This window comes from Lytechinus pictus, chromosome 7 (assembly GCF_037042905.1).
Source record: "Lytechinus pictus isolate F3 Inbred chromosome 7, Lp3.0, whole genome shotgun sequence".
In the NCBI taxonomy this organism is placed as follows: Eukaryota; Metazoa; Echinodermata; class Echinoidea; order Temnopleuroida; family Toxopneustidae; genus Lytechinus; species Lytechinus pictus.
The window spans coordinates 20,815,397-20,824,582 of NC_087251.1; positions in this window are offsets into that span (position 1 = coordinate 20,815,397).

A 9,186-nucleotide genomic window follows, 5' to 3' on the forward strand; every position below is an offset into this window, starting at 1 on the left:
TTCATCATTATGTAACTGCATTTTCATCACCAACATCTTCATCATCATCATCTGCACCACCACCACCATCAAACTTCCACCACCAACACTACCACTGCCACTATCAACATCATCATGACCATCATCCCCATCATCACCATCATCATCAATCAATCATCATCTATAATATTTTTTCCCCTCGGCAGAACAATAACCTCCCTCCGATTCCCGTACCTATAATATATAGGTGAGCGGCCAGAAGCCCAAAAGTGCCTTATTTCTTGACTTTAATCCCCCCGGCTGGATCATAGCAAAATCATTCATCAAATTAAAGGAAATTTTCTGAATTTTTCGGAATTGGGCATTAAAAATGCCGTAATGTGTAGCATCACCATGGAAACCAGCCTTGAATAAGCCACGCCCATTTTACATACTTATTGAATATTTCTTGTGAATATTGATTTTTTACTCATTAATTTAAATTATCAGGTATTTTTTCTTATTTTCAAAGGATATATCGACTATATATTGTAAGAAGACTTACTGAAAAACAACTTAGCATGAATTTTATGAACATTTTCTCAGAAATTGTTGCCTAGCAACAAAACTTTCCTTAGCAACCATTTAGCTCCTTAAGTAAACCACTTATTTTTCCATTTCAAACCTAACTTTTAACTTTTTAACTAGGTTAAATTAAACCAAATAAGTTGCACCAAAGAAATTTTGTAAAGTATTATTGAAAAATAATAAAAAGAACTGAAAACCCCCATTTTAGCCATTGCGAACCTCAAATAAATTTGCTAAGCTCTACCTGACATATCCCTTCACATCGTACAAATCGCCATATTATTGTTCATTTTGACTGCATTGATACACATACGTATACAAGTCACATACATTATATTATTTTGTGGTGAAAAAGTTGATTGAGTTAATGATACCTGATCAATTAACATGCAGTATCTTGTCTTCAATAGAACAACAGCAAAATGACCATTTCATATTACCCATGGATACCAATTTATTGCCTAGCAACGACTATTTTCCATAGCAACGACTATGTTAAACCTCTTCTCCCTGGACAAATCTGTGGAAAAATAGTCCATTATGAGCAACAATACTGACACAATTAACATATAGATGCATACAACCTTGTTTTCAATAATCATTCAACAAACTGACTATTTTATAGCTTCCATGGAGACAAATGTGTTGCCTAGAAACAATATTTCCTTGCAACGGCAATGATACCACTCTTCATCTCGGCCAAATGTGCTCAGGAAGTTGTGCCATAGAGTAAAAATATTGAGAAAATTAACATATGATTGTTTGTTATCGATAGGCAAACAGCGTTCCGGATTTGTACCATTATCTACTGACCAATTCCATTGCCTAGCAACACTATTTACCTTAGCAACGATGTATTTTCCCCTTAAAAATCTTGAGGAAAATAATCCATTTTTAAGTGTGCAGTGCCATTTGGTAAAGGGATGGTCCAGGCTGAAAATATTTCTATCTAAATAAATAGGGTAATTTCACAAGGCTAAATGCTGAAAATTTCTTAAAAATCGGAGAACAAACAAAGTTATTGAATTTTAAAGTTTATCAATATTTTTTGGAAACAGTTATATGCATATCGGCATGAATATTCATTAGATGGGCTGATGACGTCACATCCCCACTTTCCTTTTTGTTATGTTATTACATGAAATCATAAATGTTTCATTATTTCATACATGTGTAAATGATGTGTCTGCATTAAGATGAAATAAGTTGCGGCAATAAATAACTAATGTACTTAATCAGTTGTCAATCCAATTGTTTTAGTTCTTGGTAGAACATTTTTGAATAATTTTAATTTCATATAATAAATACAAAAGAACAAGTAGGGATCTGACATCATCAGCCCACCTAATGAATATTCATAAAGACATACCAAGAACTGTTTCACCGGAATAATGCAAATTTTTTTAAAATTAAATGACTTTGTTATTTGTTATCCGATTTTGATTAAATTTTCACCATTTTGCTTTGTGAATTTTACTCTATTTATTGAGATATAGAGATTATCCAGCCTGGACCATCCCTTTAAATAATATACCTACATGCATACTGGCAATGGTAAATTAAAGGACACCACTTCATTTCTCTTATTTTAAAAAAGAAAATCATTTATCCTTGTTTGTATATTGCTTGTCTACCAATTCTAAACAGTACGATGAGCCTGGCATTTAAACTTTATGAAACAGCATGCAGCTTCACAGAGAAATTTAAATGTTGAAGATAAAAAGAGAATAATATGGTTTGGAGGATACATTGCTGGGTACATAACATTTTTTTAGTGTGCTACAGTATAGGTATAGCATTGATGATATAATATAATGGACAACACTACTCTTCAGGCACAGTCCCTGATTAAAACTTCGATCATAAAGTGAGTCTTCACCTAAGGCTTGTACAAATATTTTTTTTAATTTTAGAGACCTCCTATACTCAATTAAGTCATTGGCAGAGGCTTTTGGCTGCATATTCAGATCACTTTCCTCGAGTGAATATGGAATGGTTAACAAATGGATCTGGCTTGTCATATAATACCTAATCATCCATGCATGTCCAACTTCCAAGGTTGTGTCTGTGTGGAGGCTGTAGCCCAAAGATGCCAAAGCTGTGAGTTCGACAGGTTTCCGTTGAAACTTTAATACTATAATAGTGTCACAAGTTTAATCACACTTATAATGTCCCTTTCAATCTGATAACTGTCAAGAATCAGAGGGATGAAAGTATGAAAACTTGGGATCTTAAGCCTTAATATGGTGGTTGTTTACCTGATTGCTAAGAAAGCATGAATGCTTGTAAGCAAACAACCAGAGGACCGACAGCTTAATGTCCTCTCCAAGACCTGGTAACATGGTAATGATGATGCGCCTTACAAAAGAGCACTTATGCACCAAGTGGGAATCAAATCCAGGTCACCGGAATCGGAAACCCCCGCTCTACCGACTGAGCTATCATTCCTGATTAGGCCAAGAAAAGGACAAGAAAACCATTAAGGATAGAAAGGCTTACTAAATTGGAAGATCTGTACCACAGCTCTTGCTCTATGCTTCTCCACTGCTGAGTACGCAGCCCTTGGTGCTAAATATTGACCCCAAGTCTTGAATGTAGCTTGCAGAGCCATCACTGGCTGTTTGCGACTAACAGAAGTGAGTAATCTTTACCTACTCTGTATTATTGCCCCACCGTACGTCAGAAGAGAAGTCATCACCACAGATAAAAGAAAAAAAAAATCAAGAACATAGTATTCCACTCGTCAACCATGAACCTGCCAAGAGACTCAACAGAATCCCTTGATGACTCTGCACGCATGAAAGCGTCACCCTCTGGTTTAACAATCTCCAGTCTGTGATGCACAATATCACCTATGGACTTAGTACATCACTATCCAGGTCCAAGTGAAGAATATATAGCCTACCTGACCTTGTTTGAATAGCCTATGGGGCTATAATAGGGATGGAGTAACTTCCTGCAACTGTAAGGATGATCATAGGATACAACACTTTTGTGTCTGCTCCCTCCTACTAGAGCTATGAACTGCCACTGCCTTTGCCACTGCACGAGAGTCTTTTCACAGGAAAGCTACATGTAATTCTTGTACCATTAACAGGATATGACATCTTTAATGACCTAAGAAGAAGTGTGTCATTAATTATCTTACTGGTAAAAGACACCTATTTATGGTAATCTGACATTTTGGGGAAAAAATGATTATTTGCTCATGGGTTGTTAGATGGGGGATGGGGCAGGGACTTGATTGGCTCCTGATGGGGTTGTCGGTTATTAGGCTAAAACTTTGCTGAAAACGGTGCCTATATTCTGATTGTTAGTGTTTTAAGGTGAAAGAGCAAAGACATTCGATGCTAACAATCTTACCCCATATCTACATACCCCCTTAAAAACAAACTCCTGCACCCCTAGGCTCCCTTTGGTCATAGTATACTACATGATTTTAAAGGGCTATATTTGCTCTATGCCCATCTTCTCGGGTCACTACACAAGTCCTGTGTAGTAGAGGGTTCAAGCAAGATCTGGCTTTTGGGTTGAACGACTCCAGATCTTTGGCAGCGCATGGCTCTGGTAGGGGGGGGGGGGGCAGACCAAAAGGTGATGCACTGTCTGATCCTCCCCTCAGTCGTAGATAGTGTCTGCATCCCTGCTGTAGCCCCGAACTGCATATTAAGGACTTTGCACCTCCCTGTTCCAGACCATATGCGATTAAGACATAGTCAGAATGACCATTCGTCACTTGAACTTGGGGGCGTGATTCGCTAGGTCACATGGAAAGCTTTTGCGTCACAGACTGGAGGTGGTTTGACCAATATAAGGGGATCCTTTGACTATGTGCATAGCCATCAAGGGATTCAGTCAAGTGAAGGAAACCGTCTTGATTCGAGTCTTTTTTGGGCAGGTTCATAGTTAAAGAGTGGAAGAAGAAGGGCATATTTTTTTGCTTGTTTTTCAACCCATGCTGATACCTCTATGTGTGGGGGACTGTGTCACACAGTAGGTAAAGATCATCTACTCTTTTTGGTAGCAGACAGTCGGAAATTGCTCTGCAAGCAGCATTCAGGACTGGGTTAAACATGTAGCATACAGCAGAGCTATTGAACGGATGGTTTGGCATCTGCTCCCCATATCGTGTTAGCAAGCCTCTTTTTGATGTTATTCCTTTCTCCAGCTTTTGCCTTTGTCTCGGCAAAATGTTCTTTGTACGCAAGAGTTACATCAAGGTAGACAGGCTTGCTGGCGTGTTTCATTCACTTTCAAGTTTCAACACCATCTGACCAGCAGTTTCCGGTCTGCATCTCTATTGTTAGGGTGGAAGACGCTAAGTTGGGTTTTCTCTGGATAGTAAAGAGCCAGATATGCCAGAGCATCACTGAATGTTTTTTTCCACCTCTTCAAAAGAGTGATTCTATGAGGTAATGCACAGTTCATCAGTATGGGTAGCTCTTGGTGTTTGGGTGGATTAGTTGGTCGTTTGTGTATTTGGGCAAGGACACTTCTTTGTGGGGCACCATTTTTCTGCCTTTACAATTTGCTGCTAGAATCACCGAGATTCACAAACTACCGGTTTGAGGTCATGTTCTGAATTAGCCTTGTAAACTTGACGTCCTTTGTCATCACAATGACTTTTCTCGTAAGTAGACCTACCCTATGATTAAGTGGTTCATATATAAGCTGCAGAGAAGTAAAAAAAAGGTTGCTCCAGTTTTCAGACCTTCCTCAAATCATCTGATGTACTGAGTCCGATTCAGTACTTGATAAGTAAAGGACTTTCCTGGCCTGAATCTTGCCTACTTGAATGAGGAACTCGGTCACAAAGGGAACAATGCGGTTAAGCAGAAACCTTTCAAAGGGATTGTATGTGTGAGAGTAGGGAGGTTGTTCTGTAACTCCTTGGGCTGATTGGGTATTTGCCTGGCTCAGGTTAGGCAACTACCCTCAATTTCCTCTTGCCATTGTTTTTTTTTCATGCAAACAGTGTTTTAATATGTCAGCAGTCATTGGGCTGCAACAGGTCCAAGAAGTGTGATCTGCTCACAGAGGATCTAATCCAGGTTCCTTGTTGCTCTTCAATATTTTCTTTAATAGGATAGCACAAGCAGACAAGACGTTCATGCTGAATGGTCTTGTGTATTCAAATGACTCTTCAGTTGGGAGGCTGTCTCTGCTCTTTTAGGGAGGTTGGCCCTTCGCGGGCAATAAATGGCTAACCTTGACTGTACACAAGAAGATAGTTGGTCACTTGGTCGGTGGTCACTAGGGGTATAGTTTGAGACTCGCATAGTCTTTTTCAAGAATCCGAATTGTTTTCCCCGGCTTTTCTGCTGTAGTGAGTCATATCTATTGGAGTCATATCTATTGATTTATTAAATTACTGTCACTTTCTCTTTTTACTATCCATAATGGCAGTTGTCTATTTCCCCCTACATTCAAGTGTATCGGCACCAAAGGGGTAATTCTCAAAGCTCCTGAAATATTTATTGTACAACAGGTTCGTCATCCGTCAAGCCAGGAGAATAGTTTGCACGGCATCCTCGTGGAATATTTTCTGTGATGATTTCTTCAACAGCTTTCCACATGTGTCGTAATGAGTAGGGAGTGCTGGAAGATCTTGTGGATAGGTATTCGGATCTATGACAAACTGCTCCCAGATTGCTTTCTTCAGGGTGATACATCTGTGAAAGGGAACTGTGCATGGAGTGATGGCTGCATTCACCTTCAGCCCAATAGGTCGATGTTGAGTGAGCGGGAGAGGGTCAAGCACAACCTTCTCACATTTTGTTGGGTGATGCAATCTGACATGCATCTGACCATAAGTTCTCTACAAGTTCTCCATCTCGTTGGTTTATCCATATCCCCAGATAATGCGGTGACTGTTGAAATCCCCAATAATTACATTTCCTCGATCGGAGGTGGCTTCTCGAGGAAGGGAGAAAGATTGGTTAGGAGGTTTATAGAAAGAACTTAAAGAAATACTCATAAGTTCAATGGTTAGGACTTTGCACTTTAGCTTGATGAAGAGGCCTACTCCTAATTAATTCTACTTAAACAGATATTTGACCTGCTAATTAACTGCTGGAATCATTAATGCCAATTTGAATGTACAGGGACTAACCGGTTCCAGTGGGCAACAGGCTCAGATTAGATTAATTTTTGTTGTCTACTTGATAGATGTACGGCATACTGAGGATATCTTGATCTGTGTTTAAATCACGGCAGATGATCATTGAAAAGCTTTTTTTCACCAAGTTGTCCAGATAAACCAGCAATCCTGCCTAGAGGTCTGCAAGTAGTCTATTGTGTTAACTGTCCCATTGCCCATGCATTGGTATAATAAAGGGGGGGGGGGGGAGAAAAACGAATTTGCAACACAGGAAAATTGCCAGAATTGCAGATAGAAACATTGATAGATCATTGTGATTTACATATTTTAGTAGGTACCCCCAAAAGTAATTAGCTTTTGAGTTCACAATCACTACAGCTTAGGAATTATATTTGTCATACTGATAAATAATTTCGTTTTCCCAATTGCAGACACTTTATGACCTATTGGTTGGTCTTGGATATGTATTTCCCTTCCTAAAATGTACGATAAAATGTTCCAAATAACAAACTAAATGATATTGTTAATAATACACATTTCCTCTCCCATTGCCGTATGCAGCGAAAAGTTACATTTTTAAACTGACAATTTTCACAAAATTTACCAAAAGTGTGCAAGATATCCTTCAATTTAGCTATGAAAAAGCGCCCCTTGCCAAAAACAGTAGCTTCGCTCCCTCGCTTTGTTTCTTGGAAAATTTGTCTTGCCACCCCAAGGAAAAAAATTCTGCATACAGCCATGCCCTCTCTCAATATGCCGACTGCCTGGCCAGATGGGTGAAATTAATTGTCAACACCATGATAAATGCTTAGAATAGTATAAGATGCATTTTGAGGACCAAAAAGGGATTTTTTGGGAGGTTACAGGCTTGAAATATCGCCAAAAGTGATGGTTGCTAGGGAAAATGCTGTTGCTAGGCAACATAATGGTTTCCATAGGTAACAGAAAAATATATTAATACTCTATTATTTAGATTAGAACAGATAACATGACACAGCAGGGTATCTAAGAATGATTTATAACAATATTATAAAATCCATTAAATGATGCGTATAGTCGTAAATACACACAAACATATAATTATTAGTGATATCCGTCACATGCAAGGGTTAACCAAACATGGCATTAATGCAATTTTTCATGATCATAAATGCATTATACATCCTAGTCTTCCTCTTTTATCCCTTTTTCATCAAAATTCACCTTCTTTATTAGTTTTTACAAATTAAAAACTAAAAAAAAATGATAAAATGAATTAATCTTGTAAAAAATAAGAGAATATTGAAAAGTGAATATGGTTGCTAGGGAAAATAATGTTGCTAGGCAACAGTTTTTAAATCAAATATATAAGAAAGATATATTTGGTCGCTAGGCATTATCATATCATTCAATCTGTAGTGATTTTATCACTGTATAGTCTATATTTATATATAAATTAGAGTAATTAATTAACAAATATAAATGATAAGTTACTGCTTTGCATTTATCACAAAAATGGGCGTGGCCTATTCAAGGCTGGTTTCCATGGTGAAGCTACACTTTGCGACACTTTAAATTCTCAGTTCTGAAAAATTCAGAAAATTTCCTTCTAAATGATGCATGTTTTTGCTTTGATCCAGTCGGGGGGATTAAAGTCCCAAATTTTGGCCTCTTGCCGCTCGCCTAATATACGGTACCGGTATAAACGTATGCGCGATGAGCTGAGCTAGCCTAGCCTGGGCGGCCGCGGCCGGTCTTAGATCTCACAGCATTTCTGCATGCAATTCTATCGCGATTTCCGGACACTGGACACATCTACTAATCTTCAGATTTTAGCCAGGTAAGAATGTCTAATTTACGTTAATTTTTATTCTAGTCTTGAATCATGATTTCTCTTATCAGCAGGAAGTAGTGCTAGTAGAATAATGGAGTTTATCATTATTTATATCGTTTGTTTGGATCGCCTGTGGCTGCTAGTGCTAGTTCAGTTGTCAGCGAGGCAAGGTCCAGGACAACCACCCTGCTGCATGGCCATGATGCCGAAAGTTCCGGGCCAGCTCAAAGCTTGAGTGTGGTGGTGGTGTGAGTACAGCGTGGACTCCCGAGCCAGGCAGGGGTAACTGCCCCAATTTTACTAAATAAATTGGAATAAAATGAAAGTTGCACTCGTTACTCCATGCTCTTGAAAACATGACCAATCAAGTTCTTTTCCATGATCGAAAGAAGAAAATTTGGCTTTCATTTGACTTGTGAAAATAATCATAATGTCAAACTCATAACTCAAAGCCGATTCGATTCTGCTCAAAAATTTGACGGAATAAAGCCATTTTGGTATGTATTTCCACTCTCCCATATATACATGTATGTTCTATATTAGGGCTAGATATATTATTATGAACCTTCTCCATATTTTCATTTTCAATTTTGGGTGGCTGTCGCAAAACAAAAAGGAACTCTTCCCCAGTTAGCAGTAGCAGCTCAGACTTTAGACAGGAATAACCGTCGTTTCTGGGGATTTATATTAGACGGCTGGCAGCCGTCTGTTTCGAGGAGGAGTTTAA